The sequence below is a fragment of the Mustela nivalis genome (assembly GCF_964662115.1).
Source record: "Mustela nivalis genome assembly, chromosome: 17".
Taxonomy (NCBI): domain Eukaryota; kingdom Metazoa; phylum Chordata; class Mammalia; order Carnivora; family Mustelidae; genus Mustela; species Mustela nivalis.
Genome location: NC_139036.1, coordinates 42,723,015 through 42,750,403, shown reverse-complemented (window position 1 = coordinate 42,750,403; position 27,389 = coordinate 42,723,015). Strand labels below are relative to the sequence as shown.

General features: G+C 40.5%; 1 protein-coding gene across 4 annotated transcripts in view; it reads left to right on the top strand.

Annotated features, from left to right (window-relative positions):
- The first annotated feature begins 4,832 nt into the window (after positions 1–4,832).
- The window catches only part of STAT5B (signal transducer and activator of transcription 5B), a 68,442-nt gene continuing 45,885 nt past the window's right edge, over positions 4,833–27,389 (top strand). The window contains exon 1 of one of the 4 annotated variants that reach the window (XM_082706114.1): positions 4,833–5,000. The gene's annotated coding sequence lies outside the window, so the exon portion shown is untranslated. Of the gene's footprint in view, positions 5,001–5,111; positions 5,203–18,850; positions 19,025–27,389 lie in introns of those variants that run through there. The other 3 variants (XM_082706117.1, XM_082706116.1, XM_082706115.1) reach the window with 3 other exon arrangements.

The following is a 27,389-nucleotide window of genomic DNA, read 5'->3' as shown; positions in this document are numbered from 1 at the left end:
GAAATCTTTTTGTGCCTGAGCCAGCGCAGTACCTGACCTCAGTACCCAGAGCCCAGTACCTGCCTCTGGAGAGGACTGGGCATCTCTTTGCCTGCCCCCCCACAACCACTCTGCCACTTTCCTTTGTTATGACTAAAGGGGGTTCCTTTCTCCTGTCTCCATTTCTCATTGTTCCTTGGTTCAATATGTCACAAACCTACCCACACCTTCACTGCCCACTCCCCTGCTCCCAGCCTCCAAAATTGGCTCCACAGTACCCAGAGCAAGTGGGGGATGTAAAGCCAAAATGAAGACTGGGCCCCATCTATCATGGGGTCAGGGTGGTGTAGAGAAAAACACAAAGGCTTTGGAGTCCTCAGGACCTGGTGCAAAGCTTGGATCTGCTGTGTGGCTTTGGGCAGGTGAGTCTGCCTCTCTGGGCTGAACCACCACCTGTGTAAAAAAAGGGGTACAGCAAGACCCGACTCCTAGGATTGCTGTGAAGATTCAGTCCCAGCAACTAGTACATAATAGGTGTTCAGGGACCTTGGCCAGTAGAGCTGGACATTTCCTCCAGTGCTGTCCTATAGCCCTCAATCCTAACTGCAGGCCACTCCTGTGACTCTTCACTAGCTGCTGAAAGGCTGTGTTCCACTGCCTGGTTGATAATAAAGGCTTAATGAAGGTCCTTAAACAGGACAGGGCTTCCCCATGCTCCCGCACTTCAGGGGTTCCCTCGCACTAGTACAAGACCCCTGTTTCCCTTTCACATATCCTGACCCACAGTACCCAGAAGGCTCTCTCCTTTGCTACCCTGGCCCCTGCCTTCTCTAGTCCTACTGACCAGCTTTCCTGCTTAGGGCAGCAGCAGCAACCTCAACTTTGCCTGCTGCTGGGTTAACTTTTGAATTCTTAATCCCACTCACCAAGCCTGAAAGACACCGCCTAGAGCGACACTCTGCTCCCTCCTCTGGGTCAGTCCTGTCCTCTCTGGATAATGCGGCAGCACCAGCACCGCCCTAGGGCTCTGGGTGGAGAGGGCACTGTGACACTGTCCCTGGAGGCGAAGCTGCCGTTGGGGCCCCCTTTGGCTTTCCAGAGAGCCACCCCTTTAGTTCTGCCTGGAAGGGAGCCCAAGTAAGTGAGGTGCATGTGAGCAAGACAGAGAGTGTGTGAGAATTCCCAAGCGAGTCCTCAAGAACCTGCACATCCATCACTCACATCCCATCTCCCTGCCTCCGCCTTGCCCCCCATGCTACCCACTCCTGGCCCAGAGAGCTGACTGGGGTTGAGCTGAGGGAAAGAAAGAGTAAATGGGCATTTATCTAGTACCTTCTGCAAGCCAGGCATGACGATTAGCTACTTTCAAAAAACAGGGTCTCTCCACTTTCTCTTTTTTCTTTTTTAAAGTTATTTTCCGTATGTTTTACTTCTTTATTTTTAAAGTTTTATCTGTTTAAGTAATCTCTATACCCCACATGGGGCTCAAACTTGTGACCCCAAGATCAAGGGGTCACATACTCTTGTGACTGAACCAGCCACACGCCCCTGCCAAATGTTCTAATAGGTAGTCTAGCACCTGCTATAAAACTCAGAAGATTCAAAATGGGAAAGAGTCAGTCTTTCACCTTTCCTGTCCCCCCAGAGCCCCTCTGCAGGAACAACCACAGTTACTCGGGTCTTGGGTGCATCCCAGAAAGATTCTATGTATTTGCAAAAGATAGTATACTTTACTTCCCATGACTCACACCTGAGGGAAACTGAGGTCTTTAGACTAAGTGAAGTACTTTAACTAAGTTTCCACAGCTGGTAACTTGTCAGAACTGGGATTTGTACATGCTCCACCCTCCAGATCGAACTGAAAAACTCGGCTTTTTTCAACACGCACGCTCTGGCAGAGGTAAGCCCTAGCATCAACAGAGCCTCTCCCAAGACAAATCTCCATCCTAAGGTCCCGGAAATCTGGAGATCTGCCTTTCCATCTGTTGAGTGCCCACTGCCTGTATTGACTTAATTAGGAGGAGTCATTCCACTAGGAAAGAAGAGAAGCTCCCGCAAGTGTTCTTCCTTGGCTTCTGTGTGGCTGGTGGTTACCCAGGGACAGGCTGATTCCCAGGGCTCAGAGCATTCTGGAGAGGGAAGCTACGTGAGGATGGGTCTCTGACTAGAGGGGATTATGGTTGTGGTGTCAATGATGTTTCCAGAAAGTGGCCTCACATTCTCCCTGTGGCTGGGCAAGGCTGAGGGAGGTGTGAAGTAGGGAGCTGTTGTCTCTTCTCCATGGTAGCCATAAGCTTGTTCTTGAGAGCAAGGGAAGGAGGCTAGAGTCAGTCCCTAGGTAAGAGTAGGTTAGATGTATGGACAAGGGCTGCCCACCACACTTCTGGGCTGTCCTCAAGCCTCTTTCTTTTCTGGGTCAGGACACGGTCAGCTAGGAGATGACCAACTCTCTTTCCAGTCAGTGTCACTGCATCTGTAGGTATGGCTCTGGGAACTTTCTCTGTGGGCTCTCTGTAGAGCTTTCTGGATCCCAGCTTCCTGTTCAGTATCTTTCTTTCTAGGATTCTTTCTTCATTATCGCCCAGTCTAGTGTCCCCTCCACCTAGGGAACCGTGTGGCTGAGGCCCAACAGAAGAGGGTCTCAGCTCATCTGAACTGGCAAGTAGGGAAAGGTAGGTGTTAGACCTTCCTTCCTGTCTCAGGTTGACAACATTCTTGTTTTGCTGAGGTAGTCACCCAGATCATTCCGTCCTTCATGTCTGTGCACACAGCCAGCCAGATCTAGCTTGGTGCTCAGTGGTCAGTCCAAGATGTGCTGTGAGACGCAAGAACAAAGAGGTGTACCTGCTCCACCCTCCAGAGCATTCGAACTAGCCCCCTGTGGCCATCGGTCATTAGCAGTCAAGGAGGTTGGATGGAATTCTAGACCTGACCAGTCCTAGCAAGAGGGGTGCAAACCTTTGCTGTTTGTTAACAACTCAATAGCGCTTAAGTAATTCGAAGCCCTATACCTGTATACATGGATTACATGGATTACCTCACTTAATTCCGACAACAGTGCTGCAAGGTATGTCCTTTGAGTATTGCCACATTACAGTGAGGAAATCAAGGCCAAAAACTGAAGGTCTCGCATCTCAGGGAGCTGACAGCAAGTCTGGTTTTAGATTCTTTGCCCCTGATTACTACACAGTCCCCCTGGTTTCCATTTCTATTCTAGAGTGTAGGGTTTGTTCCTCAAACATTTATCTGGTGTCTGCTCTGGGCTGGGCATGGGGGTGGATTTAAAGGTAAATGGGATATTATGTGCTATCAGGGGTAGAGACACATGTAAACAAGAAATTGCCCTTCAACATAAGAGGTGCCATAATAGAGCCATGAGCCTCATGTGGTGGTAAACAGGAAGAAAGAGGTTCTCACCTCCTGGACCAAGGGCAGCTACCCGGAGGGCAGGATGACAATCCAGGTAGAAGGAACAGCACGTGTGCAGATAGGAAAACTTACAAGAAGGAGAAATGTGGTGTTCTCGGGTGCCAAAACATCTTGCACAGTGATTGTCAGGTGCCAGACAGCTCAGACCTGCTGCTTCCGTCCAGCTTCCTGCTCTAGCCTGTCCTCCTGCTCTGGCCTCCAAGTGCCCTGCACCTATTCTGGGCAAAGCACCTTGCCAGGTGTTGGCCCAAAGTGTGGGATAGAAGCAGTTGCCTGGGTGGGGGAGAAGAACTCTGTTGAGATCAGCTACAGGCACAAAGATCTTTGTTCTTGGTGTTATTCTGGAGGTGAAGGAAAGGCTGCTGGGAAGAGAGCTGCCATAGGAGGATTATGGGAGAACTTGGGGCCTTGCAGATCTTGGTCATCTCTTGACATGAAGATTTTCAGACTGTAGGCAGGGAAGCTCTGTGTGTGTGGGGGCGGGGCGGGGGTCCTTCTCCTTCTGTCCCTGCAGCTAGGTTTCTGGAGATCTGACATGCCTTGCTTTGGAGCTGGCCCTTGGAGGGTTGCTAGGGAAACGGCTGGCCAGCTCCAGAGATGTAGCCACAGGAGAGTGGGTGACTCAGACTGCCTTCTCAGACACCACACCCCCTCCCCATTACATGGAAAAGGCTTTCAGAGACCCCTTTCCCCTGGATCTTATAAAGGTGATGGTGTTTATTCTTGCCTCTCAATAGAGCAGTCAGTTCCTCCCCGTGGCTCTAACTGGTGGGAGCAAGCAAGAGTCCCTAGGGAGGGAAATGGTGTCAGACACCGCTTTCCCCCTTAAACTCCCCACCTCCCCACCCCCCACTCTAGAACTGTGGACGTCTCCGTTGGCCTGGGCGAATGTAAACTCTTGCTGTGTCCATTCAGGCTTTCCGCCCGGGGGTGGGCGGTAAGCAGCAGTCCTGGCTGAAACGCCCTCCAGGGAGCAAACCCGGGATAATTATTGATGGGGCAGCTGTGGACTTCTGACCTGGGCCTGGGAGGGACAGGACCCGGTACGCGAGCCTCAGCTGGGGGTGGGTAGGGGGCGGATGGCGGGCCACGGAGGGCGGCCAATCAACGCCACCAGAACAGCCTGGCGCGAGCCCTGCTCGTGGTGGTCGAGCCGACCCAAACAAAGCAGCATGTGCTCATGGCCCCGTGGGACCCGGCTCGGGAGCCGAGAGGGGACGCCACTCGCCCCGGCGACAAGGGGCTGCGCGCAGCGCCCGCCCCTCCCCTCCCCCCGTGCGTGCCGGGGGATTCCGGGTCCCTTCAGGGCGGCCGCGGACCGGGTGCGAGGGACCGCGGGGCTCACGAGCGCGCGCCGGGCGGAACCAGGAAGCGGCGCGCGCCGGCGCGGGGCGCGCTCAGGTCTCGGTGCGCGAGCGGCGCGCGCGCCCCCGCGGGCCCCGGCGTGAGGAGACTCGGCGGCCGGAGCCGTCACCCCGGGCGGGGACCCTGCGCAGGCTACTACGCGCGGCGGCCCGGCGGAGGGAGGGAGCGAGCGGGCGGGCGGGCGGCGGCGGCGGCGGCGGCGGCTGGCGCCTCAGGGGCCGAGCGAGGTAGGAGCTGCGGAACGAGCCCTGGCCTCGGGGCGGGGGAGCGAGGCCGGGGAGCCCGCCCGGGCGGGGCCCCGCGCCCCGGCCGCCCAGACGCCCGGCAGGGCCGCGCCGCCGCCATCGCTCCCCGGGCCGGGAGGCGGCCGCGGTAGCTGCGCGCTGGGGGCCGGGGGTGCCTGGAGCGCCCGGGGCGAGGGCGCTGGGGGTGAGCGAGAGGCGTCGTGCTGAGGCCGTGGCGGGCGGAGGAGGTCGAGTGTAGGGACTGTGTTGGCGCGTGTGTCTGGGTGGGCGTGTGAGGAGCCCCGGCGCCGACCCCTGCCAGCGGAGGGGGGCTGCTTTCGGCCACCTCACACCTCCGGGTTGCAGTGCTGAGTAGCGCCTGGCGTCTGTTTGCTTTTCCTCCTTTTTCAAATGAGGGATCTGCGACTCCCTTGGTGGGATGAGCTCGGGGGTGCCCGGTGGGGTGGGGGGTGTAGGCAAGCCTCAAGGAACAGTGCCTTATATGGAGTCAAGACAACAAATACGAACGCTTCGATACGGCTTTGGGGTGCGAGAGCCCACATCAGGACCTGCCAGGCCCCGGCTGGTGCGTGTGGCGGTGGGATGCAAATTGCTTTTTTTTTTTTTTTTTTTTGCTAGCCGGGGATAAAGAGTAAAAAAGTGCCCGTGGGGTCGAGGGTAGATAACGGAGAGTCGGAAGGCGAGTCCTGGTGTCACAAAAGCCGGTCTGGGGCTAAAGGAATCTGGCAAGATGGTTAGGCTCTTCAAAGAGGAAAGAACTTGTATGGAGCAAGAGGCGTCTGCAAACACTTGTAGCTAGCAGTGATGGAAAAGGCAAAGACGAAAAACAAGCGCCAGCTTTTAGGAAGATGGGAGCAATGAAAACCGCAAGAATGTGAAAGGCAAAAGGAGATAACGATCCTTCCCACTTCTTTTTCTTCCTGTCCCCCATGACCCTGTCAGACCTTTGATTCAGATAAACAGTACTAAAAGTGGGTCATAGAATGTTGGAGCTGGAGAGGACCCCGGGATTATGCTGCATTCTCTTATTGTACAAATGAGGAAACTGAGGCCCCAGGTAGATGGAGTAAGTGGCCTGCTCAGTTCACACAGCTGTTCAGTCGTTGTGGGACTGAAGTGTCCATCTGAGGACTCTTAGGTCAGTGCTCTGCCCAAAGCACTGTGGAGCAGTAGATCTTTGCCTAAATACAGTTCCATTAATTGTCTCTGAATGTCCTCGGGGAATGCCCCTTGAAGGGCTAGCGTGTCACCAAATTATTAAACTGAGGTTTATGTCCTTTTCTCAGTCTTCAAATGGTGTTTATCTTCTCCTGGTATCTTAGGTTTCCAAAGTGGTTGGATAGCCGCCTGGGCCATAATAAGCTTTCAGCTGTTGCGTATATATTATCTCAAATAATTTTGTTATTGTTCAGTGAAGATAATACAACTTTGCCATTTTGCTCAGCATTGTTCAGTTATTTGTTTATATGATATTTGTTGTTTGGGCTAGTAGAAGAGGATGCATTTTATTTCGTGTACCTTTCATGTTTTTCTGAGTTTATTTTGTAACACCATGAACGTGTTATCGGTTCTGATAATTTCAAATGGCGGAATCCTATTGATTGACTTTCTATCAAGGCTTTGGGTTTTTTGTTTGTTTTGGTACCAATTTCCACCTCAAGGAAGATTACATTTGTTAGACTCAATAGTGTAAATGGGAGAAGGGGCTGCCGATTTTAAGAAAAATTTACCATGTGACCAGTTGTGATGTCTGTCATGTTCAATTAAAGCAACACCACACCTTTGGTCAGGTAAGTGTCATCTAGTAGATTACTTGTTTTCCATAGTCTTCTGGAGGATGAAAATTTCAGGCACCTGGTTGAGAGATAGGGAAGGAATGAAGAGATCTTTTTTCAAAAAAACAAAACCTCAGGGGAAAAAAAGTTGATTTCTATCACCAGCAGTTTGGTTATTGCATAACTTGGAGCTGAACTACATAAAATCTTTGCTGTATACCTAACTCCATAAATTCTCCTGCCTTCTCCCTTGTCCTGGCCTTTTCAGCATTCATGTGTTTGGAAACAGGATATTAATATGGATTGTGTTAAGAAATTGAAGGTGGATATATTTCTTCGTGGGTACTTTGTGATGAATATGATGGCGGGGGGGGGGGATTGCTATCATTGTTTAGAGTGTTACAACATAAATATTTTGGTCAGTACTTCCTATTGTGCCCCAACTTCTCATTTCATCTTCATTTTCTGGCTCTCAAGTGATTTTTTTTTTTTTAAGCGTTATTTACATATTTAGAAACCACATCAAGACTAGTAAAGGGTGCCACTTATTGCTCTTTTGGTACTTATGTCAAGTTTCTGAAGTTATAATAGTAACTTAGTATTCAAATTATTTGTCATTTAAGCTAGGTTTATATTTATGAATGTGCTTGTGGTGGTTCATTTGGCTTGTTTTTGTGTAGGTAGGTGATAGAGGTAGTCTTACAAAGGGAAGATGTTATAAACAGGTAAATAACACATGGAAAATTAGATTGCAGGTTGAAGGTAGAATCTAAGGAGACTTAACTATTCTGGTGCCCTGTAAACATGTATATATCTCAGAAGTGTTCAAAGATTTCTGGATGTTCTAACTACCAGTGAGATATTTTTTCCCCTTCTTTTAGAATATAGATTACCATATTATTCCTACAAAGGGGAGCAAAAAAAATTAATTTGTCTTGAGTATTTGAAACTTATTCTTCTAAAAATTTATCTGACAATTCCAGGTTACTGGGCTCTTCAGGAGAATAATATCTCTTTACTGCATAATAAAGTGTCAGAATACTTTGGCTCTGGAACGGAATAAAAATAATGTTGAAAGTTAGCTCTAATGTATCAGTGTCCCCAATTTTGTATAGTGGTTAAAGGGAAAAAATTTTTCTTTAAATCTTAGCTTTGTTAATAGAAGTGTTCTAAAATCGGAAGTATTTTTTTCCCCTGCAATGTTGGAAATACAACAGTCTTATGTTTATTTCTGGGAATAAGAAAGTCAAATTTAACAATCTAGTTTCCATTGATCAGACTGTTTTTTGTACATTTAAATCATGAACATCACAATGATAAAAACTTTTTTTGAAAATTGTATTCATTTTTAATTATTGTGTCCTTATTTTAAGTAGAATATTGACATTGGATCTTTTCTTGTTAATGATGATCCTTTGTTACCAAAAAACTTAAGCCAGTTTGGAGGAGATTTTACAAATATAAACCTATGCTATTTTTACTAATCAAAGAGAGGAGTAATTTACAGGTGTTAGATTTTTAATTGGTTGAATGAGACCCTCACTTTTGGTGGTTTCAGGGTTTTAGATGACGTTTATTACTTTTGTTAGTTTTGGTCACACCCATGACTTCCTTGGAAGGTATCTTTGAGGTTTGGTTTCCTTTTTTTTTAATGGTAATATTGGGGTGGGGGTGCTTCCTGTTTGTATTTTCAAAATTAGGTCCACATGTTAACTTTCTTGTAGTGTCACATTTTTATTTTAAACATGTAAAGACAAGTATCAGAAGCCATGTGGTTTTTCTTTGTCCGTTTTACTGCTTCATGACAGCCTTAGTGAGCTCAGCCTGAATCCTCAGTTGGGAAGGCAAGGCATTCCTGAATCTTTTCCCAACTCTCTTGAAGGCATAGCAGCCTCAGACAGACTCTTAAAACAACAACAAAGGTGCATTTAACAGAAAAATGGGGCTGTTGCTATCTGTCTCTTTCCAGGTACCTAGATAATGTACAGCATTAAGACAGAGTTGAGGGGCACCTGGGTGGCTCAGTCGTTAAGCGTCTGCCTTCTGCTGGGACCATGATCCCAGTGTCCTGGGATTGAGCCTCACATTGGGCTCCCTGCTCAGCAGGAAGCCTGCTTCTCCCTCTCTCACTTCCCCTGCTTGTGTTCCCTCTCTTGTTGTCTCTATGTCAAATAAATAAAAAAAATCTTTGAAAAATTTTTTTAAAAATTAAAAAAAAAAGAGTTGAAACGTGTTATATGGAGCCTTGATTGTCAAAGTTTTAAAGGGTTGCCTTGGACTTATATGACCTAGAACCCCACATATTAAGTAGTGACTATAGCAGTTTTTCTGATTTCACTTAAGTCATACAGAATGTCTTAAAGGCTTTAAGTAAGAATTTGGACACATTTAGGGTATGGCAGTAGAACTTAGGATAAATCGCCCTCAGCTATAAAACTCTTCTTTGACCTTCCTGGATAATTTACCTGGTATGTCGCCTTTTTTTTTTTTTTTTTTTTTTTAAGAGGTTCTTTATTGTTACGCAGGCGCCTGAGGGTGGTCAGCAGCTCCTGCTAGCTGAGCACCGGTATGTCGCCTTTAATATAAATATTGGAATTTGAGTTATGTGGACCCTTGAAGAGAAGTATATCCTTGGAATGAGTACATATCATATTGTTTTCCTGGTTAAAGCAACTGGCCTTTTCCTGGCCCTCAACTAACTTTATTCTAAGAAGTATAAAGACTAAATACGCTCCTGGGCGCCTGGGTGGCTCAGTGGGTTAAGCCTCTGCCTTCCACTCAAGTCATGATCTCAATGTCCTGGGATCCAGTCCTGTGTTGGGCTCTCTGCTCAGCAGGGAGCCTGCTTCCCACTTTCTCTCTCTCTCTCTGCCTACTTGTGATCTCTCTTTGTCAAATAAATAGTCTTAAAAAAAAAGACTAAATACACTCTGAATTAAATTGGTATTCAAATATGTTTGCAGTTTAGGGATACTTTATCTCTCCTAAATTTTCTTTTGGATCACCTTAGTAAAGGCAATACTGCATTAGCATGTTGCACAGTTACGCATAATGCACTTTGTAGTTGAGCTTAATACCGAGATTTTGACCTCCCATTTCCCCTTCCCCAATATTTGGTAAAGGAGAAAGCATATTTGTTACATACTGGATATTTTCTTTCTTGGACTTATTCATAATAATTACACCTGTTTCCTATGTATTATAATACTATTAAGATGAAAAATAGGGGCGCCTGTGTGGCTCAGAGTGTTAAAGCCTCTGCCTTCGGCTCAGGTCATGATCCTGGGGTCCTGGGATTGAGCCCCACATCGGGCTCTCTGCTCGGCAGGGAGTCTGCTTCCTCCTCCCTCTCTGCCTGTCTGTCTGCTTACTTGTGATCTCTGCCTGTCAAATAAATAAATAAAATCTTTAAAAAAAAAAAGATGAAAAATACATATATTGATTGATAAGAACATTTATCTTTTGGAACCTAGCTTGCAAAATCTACTCTAACACTCACTCTCCATTTATTATTCCATTGCTTTTGGCACTTAAAAAAAAAAATGTTTTTCACACTTTTATTATGAAGAGAGAAATATCTCCACATTCAGGGTACTGCTAGTTTTTTGAGGTGCTTGTGCTGACTCATTTTTTAAAATTATACTAAGATATAGAGTATGGTTTGAGAGCAGCAATGAGATTCTCAGAAAATATGAAAACTTTCCTTTCTGACTAGTTAGAGAAAGGTTGGGGAAGACAAGGGGAAATACATCAATGAACCAATGAATTATTGTTATTTGTTGGGATTAATTTGATGACTAATATTTTTAATGCCCATCAGGCTAGTAAAATGAATTTGGCTTTACCCTGTAATGATAATAGGCAAACTCAAGTATTTTCTAATACTGCTTGTTTTCCCCTGTAGGGGATTTTTTTTTTTTTTTTTTTTTTTGCGTATGGGAAATCAAGCCAAAGTTACCAGTAACAGCCACATCCACTATTTGTGTTAAAAACAACTGTTTATCTCTCTGGGCTATTGCTCTGCCTACCGTGAGCTCATCTGGGAGGATATACTAGTTACCTGTATAAGAATTATGCCATCTTCCAAAAAGTGGTCAGAAAACTAGTTAAAAAGTACTTCAAATTATGTCCAAAGCCTAAAAGTAGAAAGATAATAAAAATAACAGCTAACACTGTCTACATACAGTGTGCTAGGCAGATGCTGTTATAAGCTCTTGCCATATTTTAACTCATGATCCTCAAAGGGGAGGGTATTATTTTCAGGTGAAAGATGAAGAAATGGCCACAGAGAAGTTAAGTAACTTGTCCAAGGTCACATTGCTAGTAATAATGGCAGAACTGGATCCAGACCTAGGCCAAGCTTATTCTGGAGGCTGTGTTCCTAACCACTGCGCTGCAAAAGACAGCAGGCAACGGCAACTTTGCAATAAGACATTTGGTTTCTTTAAGGCTTACATTTCTTAATTTGTATTCCCAAGTGGACTCTTGTTTATTTTTAGTGGAAAATGGAAAAATGTATAAGTAATCAGAAATTTTTAGTTTATGAATGGGATGATAAGTATTTTTCTAACTAAGGGATATAATCCTGGTGGAAATATGTTAAAACAAGGAAGGTCTTAATTCTAATAAACTGCCCTTTGTTGTTTTGCCATTACCATTACCAAATACATCATAGGAGAAAAGCTTTAAGATATCTCCTTGGCCGCTCTTTACAAACAAAAGGATCACTTGCACCAGTTTAGCACATAACTTGTGTTTGTTCACTGAAAATGCAAGTATCTGGCTCATTTTATTTACAACTTTATTTCGAAGGGATTTACAGCCCTTTTCTTGTTTAGCTGAAGCTTTGTAGAGTTACTAATTTTGATTTCTGAGGTAGGGGGACTTAAGATTTTAATTTGGGGGTTATTTTTTAAGGCAACTGAAACAATTAATGTGTGTTTAGATCTATGCGAAGGCTATTAGAAACTAATTTTAGAAATTTATTCCTTTTTATACGTGATGGTCTCAGCATTTTTCCTTGGAGGTAGATTGTGAAGTTAAATCTTGGAGACAAAATTCACTACACTGAAGTGTAGTGATCTGAATTTGAGAGATCAAGTTAAGGAGGAAAGAAACTTCAATTCCCTGAGCAGAGCATATAAACTTGTTCAAATAAACAGAGGATGTTGTCTTCCAGGATTGTCAAACTGTCACCTTTGACCAGGGTTGAATTTTCTTTGAATGTTGACAGAAGTGACAATGTCAGTGGAAAAAAGCTTAATGTGAAGTATCTATCACTCAGAATTTCCTTATGTTTGTGTCAGTGAGATCCTACAATTAAAACTTTTTTTTTTTTCTTCTATGTCTGATAGTTTTAAAAAGCCTACAGTGGGGTTTTCCAGCTTTTAGATGAGAGTAAATTAGAAAGTTTGTGAGAAATTATTTTGTGTTGTCTAAAATTCAGAGCCTGTAACCTGTGGCAGATCATTATGTTTTCATAAAGAAGGGGACTTAATTCAACCTGCAGAAAACATTTTAAATAAGCTACATTCACAAATGCCATTGTGGCATTTATAAATAGAAACTGTTGAGCCCTTAATCTGTTAAAGTACTAAAAAATGGAGTTTTTCAGCTTTATAATACAGCATTCTACAAGATAGTCCTTTGTATTTTAACTGGATAAACCATTCTCAGAAATAATGTTAATTCTGTGTTTTCATTTTGCCTCGTGTTTCTAAAATTTTGGTAATCTTTCAGTTTTGAGAAGAATAACAAACTAGAGATCTACAGAAATATACAGCTCTTTACAAAATGAAACAGTCCACCCTGTGGGTTTATGTTTTTACTATTTGTGATCTCTTTCTGGTAGAAAGCGAGGGAGAATTATAGTGAGAACCGTACTCCAAAAGGTATAGAAGGCCTAATACATAGAGATGCAGTGCACATATTCCTTCTCTTTGTGTTATTGTTAATGTTTGCAATTATGTAACGATATATGGAAACCCCGAACATATCCTAAGCGTATTTTAAAGATAAGTTTATTTTGTAATTAGTTTAAACATCAAGTAAAAATACTTGAGATATATATACATAAACACACACACACATATATATAAAACAAAAGATTATAGGTTAATATTATTATTATTGCTTTTAATAAATATTTTATTTATTTATTTATTTTGAGAGAGAGAGGGTGAGCTCAAGCAAGGTGAAGAGCTTAGGGAGAGGGACAAGAAGAGCTGATCTCAGGGCTTGATCCCATGACCCCAAGGTCACCGCTGAGCTGAAACCAAGAATTGGATATTCAACGGACTAAGCCACCTAGGCGCCCCAGATTTTGGGTTAATATTAATATATAAAAATATATATACCAAAAATAAGGAAAAAAAGGGCTCCCAAAGGGAAGATGAACAGAAGAGTTACAAATGCCCAACGATCATACAAAATTAAGTTCAGCTGCACTAGAAATCAGGAAATACAAACAAAAACAATGACATAATTTTTCCAATTAACAGATTTACAAAACTAAAAATATTGAAAAAAAATAATGTTGTTTAGGAAAGTGGGGAAACTGGCACCTTCCTATTAATTGGTCAGATGTAAATTGGTGCTTAAAAAAAAAGGATTTTATTTATTTGAGAGAGAGGGACCAAGCATGAGCTGGAGAGAGGCAGAAGCAGACTCCCCACTGAGTAGGGAGCCCAAGGAGGGGCTCAATCTCAGGACTCTGAGATCATGACCTGATCCGAAGGCAGACATCAGGTGCCCCTAAACTGGTGCTTCTTTTGAAGGACAGTTTGATACATGTATTGAAAGCCTTGAATGTGTGTATACGTTTTGACCTAACAATTCTGTTTAGATGACATAATCTGAAATATATTCAAAGATTTATGTATCTGTATATAAGGATGTTCCTCATGGTATTGTTTAAAATAGGAACAAATTGGAAACAGCTTTCTTGTTCAGCATTAGAGGATTAATTAACTAAATTGAAGAGTATCTTATATAATGGAATACTATTCAGCCATTTCAGTCATGGTATAAAACAATATTTAATGACATAGTAAAGTTTATAATATATTACTAAATGAAGAGGCACATTTGCAAAACATCACATGTAGTCATGCTTGGAAAAAGTATAGGTATTGAACTGCCCAAATAGAAAGAACTGTGGAAGCACAAAAATTGTAACTCCTGGACCATACTTTTTGAAGGCATAAAGGAGTGTGTTAACAGTGGTCGGGATGGCATTTTAAAATATATTTTCAAAATTCATTTTTGGTTTAAGTAAAAAAATAAGTCCTTTTATCTTGAATGTTTGAATGAATTGATACATATTTAATTATCGGTACCACATTCTTATTTGTATTCAAGCAACTTAAAGAATGTTAAATCCCTATAGTTACTTAATGAGGACAGTGGGCTCTACTACAGCCATTAAAAAATAATTCAAACAACCCCCTAATAATGTTGGTTTTGTTGGAGGAAGTATTTTATAAATACTGTATTCTGGATAAAAATATGTGGATTTGAGCAATAAAGTAGAAACTATTGTTATACTTTACGTTCTGAAATTTGTGTTAATGGATAAAATATGGATCAGATATCCTAAGTATCTCACAGCACATTTGGCTTAAATGCAAATAAAAATAGTGATGTGTTTGTACATTTAAAAAAAAAAAAGTATAGGTATTGAAAAATATTCTGGGTTATAGGATTCTGGGTGTGTGCGTGCATGTGTGGTTTCTAGTGTCTTCCCATTTTTCTATACTAAATAATAAACAGAATACTTTGTAATCAAAAAAGTTATTTTTAATGGATCAATAAAGAAAATATGAGTATTATTTAGCCATAAAAAAGAAGGAAATCTTGCCGTCTGTGACAACATGGATGAATCTAGAGAGCACTATGCTAAGTGAAGTAAGTCAAAGAAAGACAAATGCTATATGACCTCACTGATATGGGGAATCTTAAAAGACCGAACTAAAAAACAAAACAAAACAAAACAAAAAAACAAAACCAGATTGGTGGTTGCCAAAGACAGGGGAAAGAGGACTGTGTGAAGGTGGCCAAGGAGTACAAACTTCCAGTTATCAGATGAGTAAGTTCTGAGTATGTAATGTATAACATGGTGACTAGAGTTAACTGTATTGTATATTTTAAAGTTGCTAAGAGAGTAGGTCTTAAGAGTTCTCCCCAAAGAGACACACATACACAAATTGTAACTATGTGAGGTGATGGATGCACTAACCAACCTAATTTTGGTAAACATTTTAAGAGATATATATATATATATGAAATTACTATGTTATATACCTTAAGTTTATATAATGTTTTATGTCAGGTGTATCTTAATAAAAGATAAAGGTGAGGGAAAGTTATTTTTAAAATGACTTTTGTGTATTAATTTAGAATGAGAAACTTGTTTTTATTTTCAGTTAGTATTTCCTTTTTAGGAGCAGAAAATGAGTAGTTTGTGATGTTTGTGTTAGATATTTGGCATAGTATATTTATTTGGTATCATTTATGACATCTTTTGTTGAAGAACTATATTAAAACCATTCTAATTATATATAACATTTTCAGAGTTAGCATAATTTGAACTTGAGGACTGAGTTATTTCCTGTGCTTGTGGAATGATCCACTTTTTATATATAAGTTGATAGTGAATTATATTTTATAATAAAGAGATTATATTGCTTTATTTGTGTATGTGCCCTGCTTAGTTATCATTCATTTCATATTGAAGATGTGTGTTTGTTTTTTCTTCAACTTAAAAAAAATTAACATATATTATTTGCTTCAGAGGAACAGGTCTATGACTCATCAGTCTTACACAATTCACAGCACTCACCGTAGCACATACCCTCCCCTTTTTTTCAACTTAAAAAAAAAATAGGTCTAGTTTATTTTAACTTCAGGTAACCCTGTGAACATTGTATTATTTCATTATATTTTGTGTATTTGCTTTTGTATTGCTCTCTCTTTTATGATAATACCTACAAAGATTGCTAGGTTTATGGATTTTTTTTCCTTGTAATTCCATTAGTCATGCTTAATGACTTCTTTAAATGTTTATTATGGTATTCATTTGGGAATAGCTGGTAAAGGAAATCTCTAGTGAAAGATACTTTCTCTTGGGTATATGTCATTGCTAATAACAAGAGACTTGTGTTCTGCCTTAATTAAATTCACATTAAATAGTTTCTTCGTAACTAGATTTAGTGTTCAAAAGCTTTTTCACATTTTAAGAACTTTAAAGAATAAAAATGAAAATAAATTACAAGTTGATGTTTTAGGAGAAATATGGAGAACAAGTTTTAGGTCTTAGCACTTTTGCAGCAAATAAAATTACAGTCTTAAAAATACATACATAGGGGCTCCTGGGTGGCTCAGTGGGTTAAAACCTCTGCCTTGGGCTCAGGTCATGATCTCAGGGTCCTGGGATGGAGCCCTGCATTGCATTGGGCTCTCTGCTCAGCAGGGAGCCTGCTTCCTTCCTCTCTCTCTTCCTGCCTCTCTGCCTACTTGTGATCTCTGTCTGTCAAATAAATAAATAAAATCTTAAAAAAAAAAAAATATATATATATATATTTGAGCCCAGCAGAAGACTTACTTACTTTATTTTATTTTTTTAAAGATTCTATTTATTCATTTGAGAGACAGAAGGAGACCTAGTACAAGCAGGGGGAGAGGCAGAGGGAAAGGGAGAAGCAGACTCTCCACTCTCCACTGAGCAGGATGCTGGACATGGGGGTCCTGGGTCTATCCCAAGACCTAGAGATTATGACCTGAGCAGAAATCAGATACTTAACCAACTAAGCCACTCAGGTGCCCCAAGATTTTTTTTTTTTTAAAGTAATCTCTACACACAGTGTTGGGGGTTGAACTCATAACCCCAGGTTCAAGAGTTGCATTTTCTTCCAGCTGGGCCAGCCAAACACCTCAGGCCTACTTATTTTGTAAAAGTCAGCTTGGTAAAAGTTTTCCTTAACCTGGATTATGCCTAGTAATTTATTGTAATGGAATTTGCTGTAACAGAATATTTAAGTCCGTTTTGAGGATACTAAAATGTAAGAGAAATCATATGGTACTTTTTAGTGCTTTGTAAACCTAAATCCAGAAGTAGTTAATTCAAATGTATAAAGATAAATAAATATTTTCATGTATTAAAACCATAAACATATATTGCCCAGTATGCCTTCATAAATAAATCCTGTTGATTTTCTGGTTCTTTTTGCTTATTACTTCTTACCTTCTCTGCCTCCTGAACATGTACTCAATCTTATTTTCCTTTGGCTTTAGTGTATTTATCATTGCTGATTTCTCTCTCATCTGTTTTATCACTGTGGCATTTTTATGACCAATTAGAATAATCCCCTTTATTTATTTATTAATATTTTATTTATTTGAGAGAAAGAGAGAGTATGAGCAGGGGGGACAGAAGGACAAGGAGAGCCTTGCTGAGCGGGGGGCCCGAAGTGGGTCTCTATCCCAGAAGCCTGAGATCATGACCTGAGTGGGATGAAGTCAGATGGTTAACCTACTGAGCCACTCAGGTGCCCCTCCCCTTCTTTTATGTGCCCAAATCATATTTACCAAACCATGAGATATTTTAAAAATCATATACATTTGAGGCCTCAAATTTAACATCATATATTTTATAACATGGCATCAGTAAATTACAGAATATATATATATATTTTTTTTTCTTTTTTTTTTTAAAGATTTTATTTGTTGATTTGACAGACAGAGATCACAAGCAGACAGAGAGGCAGGCAGAGAGAGAGAGAGGGAAGCAGGCTCCCTGCTGAGCAGAGAGCCCGATGTGGACTCGATCCCAGGACCCTGAGATCATGACCTGAGCCGAAGGCAGCGGCTTAACCCACTGAGCCACCCAGGCGCCCCACAGAATATATTTTTAAATTAAGATATAGAATGATTTATGTTTTCTTAATTTAGAACTAGTTACTTGATTGTTTTCTAATCTTTACCAGATTTTGGAGAACTTGGTTATTGTCACAAAGACAAGTCTTTCCCAAGTCTGTAAATCTTAAGATTATTTCTTAAAGGAGCTCAAGTATATGTAACATTCAAAAGAGGATAAAAAAATTTACTTCTTTCAAAAGTTAACATTAGTTTTGTTTGAAACTCTTCCGTCTGCTTTTTGTTTCTTAGCTGCCAGAGGGCTTTTTGGGGTTGTGTATGTATGTGTATTTAAAAATACTTCTGAAGTGAGTAAAGAAATTTATTTCAGGGCCGCTTGGGTGACTCAGTGGGTTAAGGAATTTATTTCAAAATTTTCTAGTAATTGGGCTACCAATCGAGGTAAGACTTAGTAAAGTCTTAGTAGTAGTTAAGTAGTAAGTCTTAGTAAAGACTTAGTAAAATCTGACTGTGAATGAATGGGCTGTACAATCATGTGTACTAAATTAGACAACAACTTGCCCCATTAAACTGTACTTGCCAGTGGTTCTTTTTTTTTTTTTTTTTTTAAAGATTTTATTTATTCATTTGAGAGAGAGACAGTGAGAGAGAGAGCATGAGCGAGGAGAAGGTCAGAGGAAGAAGCAGACTCCCCATGGAGCTGGGAGCCTGATGCGGGACTCGATCCCAGGACTCCGGGATCATGACCTGAGCCGAAGGCAGTTGTCCAACCAACTGAGCCACCCAGGCGTCCCTTGCCAGTGGTTCTTAACCATTTGGGGATTAGGGGACCTTTCAAGGCCCTAATGAAACCATTGACTCTCTTCCCAATAAAATACATATACACATAAAATTTTGCATACATTTGAAGAATTTCATGGACTCCGGTTACAAACCCCTAAAATAAACAACCAGCCCTCTCCATTAATGTAGTAGTGGAGGTGGGGTCATGTGGAGAAGAGATAAATAATCAAATTTACAAAATGTGGATTTATTTAAAAACCTCTAGCCGATCTTGTTACCTGGGGGCTCAGAAACTTATTCCCCCATGCCGGGGAACTCAATAAATATCAATCTGTCTCAGCATTCTGCTTCTTCTTCTTCTTCTTTTTTTTTTTTTTAAGATTTTATTTATTTATTTGACAGAGATCACCAGTAGGCAGAGAGGCAGGCAGAGAGAGAGAGAGGGAAGCATACTCCCTGCTAAGCAGAAAGCCTGATGTGGGACTCCATCCCAGGACCCTGAGATCATGACCTGAGCCGAAGGCAGTGGCTTAACCCACTGAGCCACCCAGGCACCCCTGTCTCAACATTCTTAAGGTCTGTATTTCATTGCATAGTCTTAGCATAATTTAGTTAACCCACTAATATCTATTAATGGTTATTTAAGTTGTTTACAGTTTTTCTTTTTTATAAACAGCACTGTTGGTACAGATTCTTAGGTTGACTGGGGCTTTTTTGCATTTACTGGATTATCCTCTTAATGTAAGTTCTAGAAGTAGACTTGCTGAGCAATTTGCATAGATAGTACACCCTCCAAAAAGATCATCCTAGTCAGCATACCTACCAAGAACTTGTGTGTGATGGGGATGACATTTCCTTATGTCTTCCGTAACCGAGTATTGATAACCTTTGTATCTTTGCTAGTCTCTCATATTTATGTTTAATTTCTAGCAAGGTTAGACAATGTTTCACATGTTTATTGGCCATTTTGTTTCTTCTTTGTTGTTTGCCCTTTCATATAATTAGCCTTTTTCCTATATAGCTGCTTGAGTGTTCTCCAAGATCTTTCTGTCTTATGTATTACAAGTCATTTCCTCCCAGTTTTTTCTCTTTTCTTGCCTTTCAACTTTGTGTAGTATTTTTTGCAGTACCAGTGTTAAATTTTTGTGTTGTCTAATTTAATAGTCCTTTCTTGTTCAGTCTGGCTCTTAAGACGTGCTTAGAAAAACCATCTCTACCCAAAGATTATAAAATTTTCATTTGTATTTTCTTTTAGAATATTTTGTGGTTATTTTTTTGCATTAAGTTTCTCCATCCATCTGGAATCTATTTCTGTGTAAGAAGTTTGGGAATGTAGCTTTTTTTTGTTTTTCTGAAAATAATACTATTTATTTATCACTCACTATGTGCCAGACATTGAGCTTAATGTTTCACATCTATTTACAGTTTGTTTGTTTTTATTTATTTATTTATTTATTTATTTATTTAACAGAGAGAGAGAGATCACAAGTAGGCAGAGCAGCAGGCAGAGAGGAAGGGAAGCAGGCTCCCTGCTGAGCAGAGAGCCCGATGTGGGGCTTGATCCCAGGGCCCTGAGACCATGATCTGAGTCGAAGGCAGAGGCTTAACCCACTGAGCCACCCAGGTGCCCCCACATCTATTTACAGTTTTAACCTAAATCATTTCTAAATGGTGAGCCAGTTATCAAAAGAAAAAAAAAATTCACCGTTTGCCACCAGCTCCCTCTTTTTCTACTGATAAAGTACATGTTTAGTGTATATTCTAAGTCCTCATATCTGCTCAGATTCACTGCTTCTCTGTTCTGTTCCAGAGATTAGTGTGTCTCTGAATATACTCCATTGTTTTAATTATTGGACATTTTATTGGATCATTACAGTTTTTTCAGAGAATAATAGAGGTGAGAATTTTCATGAACTGCCTCTGAAATATGCATTAGTATAGACTTTTAATCTGGCTCAACGTGAATTTCACATTCTTTGAGCAGATGGTAGATAATCACCAGTAGTTCCATTAAAGATACACTAGATTTAGTCTTAAACATGTGTTCCTATAGAAGTAGAAACAGAATAGTAATTTTTAAAAACAATCTGTCCACTTTCAACTCCAATAGTGTAATTTCATTCTCACATTTCAGTTAAGTATAGTAAAACTTTACTTTTAAATTTTAATTTAAAAGTTTAGGATTGCTTTCAAAGTGTTCTTCTAAACAAACAGAAGGAAAGTTATACATGTTACAGATAAGACATATATGAACTAGAAAATTACACAGGAGTTATATAGGGATATGTAAAATATTTATATTATGGATAAGCACTGTCCAGATACAAATATAAATGCAATTATTTAGTAGCTAGCTTTATTTTTTTAATACACTGAACGTTATCAAGATGAAGAACTGTTCATCAAAACCACCAAAGAATAAAAAAGCAAGCTACTGAGAAGATATTTGCAACATGTGTAACTAGTAGGTACCTTTAAAAAAGCAAAGAGAAACAAGTGCAATCAATTTTAATAATATATTTTATTCAAAATATATTATTAAAATATATTTTAATTATATTCAGTATATTCAAAATATTGTCATTTCAACATGTAACAAATATAAAAACTACTAATATATTTTACATTTCTTTTTCTGTGCCAAGTCTTTGAAATCTGGTGTATATTTTATACCTATACCCTATCTGAATTTGGATACAAAATTTTCATCAGAGATGTGTGAACTGGATAAAAAATAGATGCACAAACTGTGTTCAGATTTCATAAGACTTTCAGTTGATGAAGTAGATTCACATACCCAGGTTGTCCTAAACATACTTGAGAGTTTTCCAAGAACTAAAGCAAGCATCAATTTTTAAGTTTACATTTAAGTTTATTAAAGTAACAAACTAATGTCCTCAGTCATATTAGCCACATTTCAAATACCAATGGCGTATGTGGCTAGTGGCTGTCATATTGAACAGTGCAGTTACAGGCCTAGTTCTTAAGAAATAAAATATAGGCTGGTCTCCTACTTTTAACATCTAGTCTACAAATAACTCAAATACAAATAGGGTCTCTTGCCCTCTGGGAATAGAAGCCATTGCTCTATAAGGGTGCCAAAGCTACTCTTACCTAAAGAAGATGATACCCCCAACATTTCCCACCAGACCCCCACCCCAAAATACACATACACAGTTGCACTTCCTTTGTATAAAAACAAAACAAAACAACCCACTGCCCTAGGATGCCTGGGTGGCACAGTCAGTTAAGTGTCCATCTCTTGGTTTCAGCTCAGGTCATGATCTCAGGGTTGTGGGGTCAAACTCCATGGCTCCACACTCAGTGGGGAGTCTGCTTCAGATTCTCTCTCCTCCCTCTCCTGCCCTTCCCTCCTGCGTGTGCGCACATTCTCTCTCTCTCTCTCTCTCAAGCAAATAAATCTTAAACAAAACAAAACAAAACTGCTGCACTGAGGTATGGTTGAAGTAAAGCCCTTCTCTTTTCTGTGCTGTGTGGCAGCCGGGATGGAGAACAGACAGGGCTAGAGAGATTATTTGGTTACTAATGGTATTCCTGACTAGAAATTCTAGCCTCTTTTCCTTCAGAAACAAAATTATAAAAGGTAACTAGGTTTTGTAAGATTGTAGATCTATTGAGGTTTGGGGGTTTAGCTAGGTATTTTTCATCTCTTTATAACTTTGTTCTTACGGGAAAAAGTTCCATGTTCCCAACAACACATGTGCAAATGCATTTTGGAATATGATTCCATTTGTAAAGTGACCAGGAAGAAGATATGGGAAAGATGTTGGGTGTTGCCTGTTGTTTTTTATTACAGAAAGGTACAGGGGCTTGAGTATTGAACTTTGATGCATTAGCCTAAATTCTCTCTTATCACCTATATCACCTTACATAAAATGCTGGAACTAAAACATAAAACAGCCCATTGTTTTAAGTATAACTCAACTATCAAATCACTTTTAGGTAGAGTTTTTTGTTATTTCGTTTTCCTTCTCTGTGTGTGTGAATGTGTGTGTGCGCGCGTGCGCGCGTGTATTTAAAACTGAATTTGCCTAGAAAAGAAAATCTCTTGATCTTGGCTACTATTTATTTTTATGGTATACATAAAGTTGATGCTTGGAATTTGAGATATTCTGGTTATAGATGAAACTTTTTCCTTTCAAAGGAGATACTCCCCTCTAATGTTAGTTTAGTCTTTGAAGATACCTAAGGAGGGGAGTAATGTTTAGTTCTCTGTAGATGAGGTGAGGATAACGCCAACTATGTGTGAAAGACTGGACACATAGAGCTTCAGAAGACCAACATGGTACAGGGATTTTGGAACCTAGGTAATAATACCTGAGTCCCACTTCCTGTTGTTCTTCAGGCCTTTCTGCTCTATCTATCATTAATTATTATTATTATTTTTTAAAGATTATTTATTTATTTATTTGTCAGAGAGCGAGCACAGGCAGACAGAGTGGAAGGCAGAGTCAGAGGGAGAAGCAGGCTCCCTGCGGAGCAAGGAGCCCGATGTGGGACTCGATCCCAGGACGCTGGGATCATGACCTGAGCTGAAGGCAGCTGCTTAACCAACTGAGCCACCCAGGCATCCCTAATTTTTTTTTTTTTGAAGATTTTATTTGTTTATTTGACAGAGAGAGAGATCATGAGCAGGCAGAGAGGCAGGTAGAGAGATAGGGGGAAGCAGCCTCCCCGAGCAGAGAGCCTGATGCTCCATCCCAGGACCCTGAGATCATGACTTGAGCCGAAGGCGGAGGCTTAACCCACTGAGCCACCCAGGTGCCCCTATCATTTATTTTTTAAGTAGGCTCCACAGTGGGCGTGGAACCCAACACAGAGCTTGAACTCACAAGCCTCAGGTCAAGACCTGAGCTGATTATCAGGAGTCAGTCACTTAACTGATTGAGCCATCCCGCACCCTTCTACTTAATTTACCTTAATGGTCTTTTTAGATCTCAGATTTTAGAAGAAACCCTTGAAGAAATGGATAGTACTTCCATGTTGCTTTGAATATTGTCTGACCTCTAAGCCATATTAGTTTTAATATTCAATACAAGCTCTGTAGCTCTTACTCCTTGGTAGGCCTTGGGAAACCCTTTATTTTACTTTGGTGCCCGAAGAGGGTTAATTATATTAATTACACGCACACATACAAACACGCTTAAGACATCCTGATATATTGTTGAATATAAATTATTCCTCAATAAAATTGAGGATTATTTCCATAAAGAAAAATTTCCTGGGGCTCCTGGGTGGCTTGTTGGTTAAGCATCTGCTTCTGACTCAGGGCATATTCTCAGGATCCTGGGATTCAGAGCCCTGCTCAGTGGGGAGTCTGCTTCTCTCTCTCCCCTCTGCCTCTCCCCTGCTCATGTGTGTGTACGCACTCTCTATCTTTAAACTCTTTTTTTTTTTTTAAAGATTTTATTTATTTGTCAGAGAGAGAGAGGGAGAGAGAGTGAGCACGGGCAGACAGAATGGCAGGCAGAGGGAGAAGCAGGCTTCCCGCTGAGCAAGGAGCCCGATGCGGGACTCAATCCCAGGACGCTGGGATCATGACCTGAGCTGAAGGCAGCTGCTCAACCGACTGAGCCACCCAGGTGTCCCTATCTTTAAACTCTTTAAAAAGATTTTACATACTTATTTGAGAGAGAACGAGAGAGCACACGGAGAGAGAGAGAGATGGAAAAGCATACTCCCTGCTGAGCAGGGAGCCCAGTGTGGGACTCTATCCCAGGACCCTGGGATCATGACCTGAGCCAAATGCAGATGCTTAACTGACTAAACCACCCAGGCATCCCAAATAAAATCTTAAAAAAAAAAAAAAGAAAAAATTCCTTTTTTCCAAATATAATATGACAACCTGCTTTGGAATATTAAAAATATTTCCTTAAAAATGAAAATTTAAGAGCATGCACAACAATTGTTATGCCCCATGGAATCTGATTCATTTGTTTAAAAATTCATTTTATTCAGGATGCCTGGGTGGCTCATGTGGTTGGACAACTGCTTTTGGCTCAGGTCATGATCCCGGAGTCCCTGGATTGAGTCCCGAATGGGGCTCCCAGCTCCACGGGGAGTCTGCTTCTCTCTCTGACCTTCTCCTCACTCATGCTCTCTCTCACTATCTCTCTCTCAAATAAATAAATAAAATCTTTAAAAAAATAAAATTCATTATATTCATTATTTTATTGAACAAAAGATGGCTGTCTTGAATTGAGAAACAGGTGGGACATTTTCAGGTATTTCAAAATATTTTTATTATACCTAGGTTTTCCTGTGATGGTACTTGCTGTTTTAGTAGAATTTGACCTATATTTTATCCTGTAGGAAAAAGAAGAAACAAAGTGTTTGTTAGCCACCTTCCGCCTTGTTCTGCTATGCATTGATAGGTAGAAACTTGAGTCCTATTGAATTTTTAACTCTGTGCCCTATATTTTTAGTACCTTGTAGAGAATGAATCTGCAAATCATCTTTGAAAGATAAATGACTTGATTTAATTGTATCAAGCAGGAAAACTGTCTTCCATATAGAACTGTGTATCTTGGAAAAAAGCTAGACTAATATCACACTGAAATGATCTTAACTGTGGAATCCTTGATTAGACCTGATTTGTTTTGCTCATACTATATAGCTCTTTAGAGATGATCAGATTTCAATGAGGATGAACAGATGTCCTGGTTTTATCAGAAATTTCACATTGCCATGCCTTTACCCTCTCTGTCTGATTTTGTTGACATGCTTTTAAAACTTTTTATCCAAATATTGATTTGAATACACAGACTTTGCTCTTTACTTGTAAGATTCTCTGATAGTCAGGTGGTATCCTTACCCCTAACAGAACAAAAAGAAGAAAAAGAAGAAAAAGACAAAAATTAGAAAGTATAGCATAGTCTGTATTTATTTGAACTTTAAAGTGTTTAATAGTAGGACCTAAGTTCCATAAAATGTTTCTCTGTTTTGTTCACTGCTATATCCTCAGTACCTAGAATAGAACCTGGCATCTAACAAATGCTCAGTAAGTATTTATACAATAAATATTAACTGTTTGTGTGAGAGGGTTTATCCACTTTTGTTTAAGGTAGGCAGTTACTCATCTTCATAAGCACTGGCTGGTGTTGAAGCTACCTTCATTCCATTTATTTCCCTTTAATCTCAATATAGAGGGGATATCCAGAGACTGCATCAGCCCTTCAGAAGGGTGGAAAGTATTGTCTTTTACTGTGGAAAATAAACGAAGACAGGGGAAAGCCAGTTCCCATTGTTTCCTTTGCATTTTAGAGTTAGAGATGGAAGAAATGTGAGTTCACTAGGTAAGAATTAGCTCCCCCCCCATTAAAAAATGTTTGTGAATAGAATAAATGTACCAGTTTAACTAGTTCAGTTTCATTAAGTACATTTACATTTTCAGGCAACTATCAGCATCCATCTCCAGAACTTTTTCATCATCCCACACTGGAACTGTATGCATGAAACAATAACTTTCCATTCCCCTCGCCCCTAGTCCCTGACAACCATGATTCTACATTCTAGAAGCTTGACTACTCTAGGTACCTCATATAAGTGTAATCCTATAACATTTGTTTCTTTGTGTCTGGTTCTTTTTTCTTTTCTTTCCCCGGATTTTCTGGGTTTTGCTCTGACCCTAGACCTAGCCAGTGATGGATATAAAATAAGTATCCAAAGATGAGTTAATTCAGCAGCTTGTTGCATACCACTAGGGGGTTATATTAAAGCTTTGAAAATGTGATTCCTAATCTTTATGTCTGTAGGCTTATCTCCTCCAAGTCCTGCTGATAAACCTGCACTGACAGTAATAGCAGAGATTAGTCTTTCTCCATGTTTCATAAAACAAATTGTTCTCCTTCGTTTAGCCTGATGATGAACTGGAAAATTACTAGTCCATTGTTGTAATTGTTTATACAGACACTAAGGCAAACTCTACATAAGGGACAGCAACTGCAAGAGGAGGTTTTGATTGCAGTTTCGTTAAGAAATTATGCTCATAACTTGTTTCTTTTCTATTTTTTCTTTGTATCTTCTTTTTCTTATTAGAAAGTTTTAAAAATTATTTATTTATTTATTTATTTTATTTGACAAACAGAGATCACAAGTAGGCAGAGAGGCAGGCAGAGAGAGAGGAAAGGGAAGCAGGCTCCCCACTGAGCAGAGAGCCCGATGTGGGGCTCGATCCCAGGACCCTGGGATCATGACCTGAGCCAAAGGCAGAGGCTTTAGCCCACTGAGCCACCCAGGTGCGCCTCTTTGTATCTTCTTTATTCCTTCCCTCCCTTCCCTTTCCTTCTTTTTCCAGTCTATCCCTTTGTCCCTCCTTTCTTTCCTTTTCCTTCCTTCCCTCCTTTCCTTCCTTCCTTCCTTCCTTCCTTCCTTCCTTCCTTCCTTCCTTCCTTCCTTCCTTCCTTCTTTCTTTTTCATTCTAATCTTTCTGAGTAGTTGCTACAGAGACAAGCAGACCCTATGGCCCAAATAGAAATAAAATAGTCATAGCTCTCTTATCAGGCTACCCGGAAGGATAGGGAGAAGGAGAGTAAGAGAATGAAACTGAAGGATGAAATATCCCTAATTTTTTTTAAAGGCCAGAAACTAACTTGTTGAGAGGAAAAGGAAATACACTGTGAGATCTAATGGGTAAAGAAAGAAGGAGACAGAAAGCCTTGGAGAATGATTTGAAAAGCAACTTATGCAACTTAGATTTCAAGTAGGATCTTAATATATGGACTATTTTAGAGCCTCTTAAGCAGAACATTAAACATAGGACCAGTGAAGAGATGTTCTACCACTGTATTCCTTGCTCACTGACACTGGGCAGATGATTTCTGCTATCCTTGACTTCATTTTCTCAACCTGTAAAATGGAGGGTCACCATTTAACCATAGGAGTTTGGGCTGAAGCCATTAGAATATGAAAGGCATTTTTT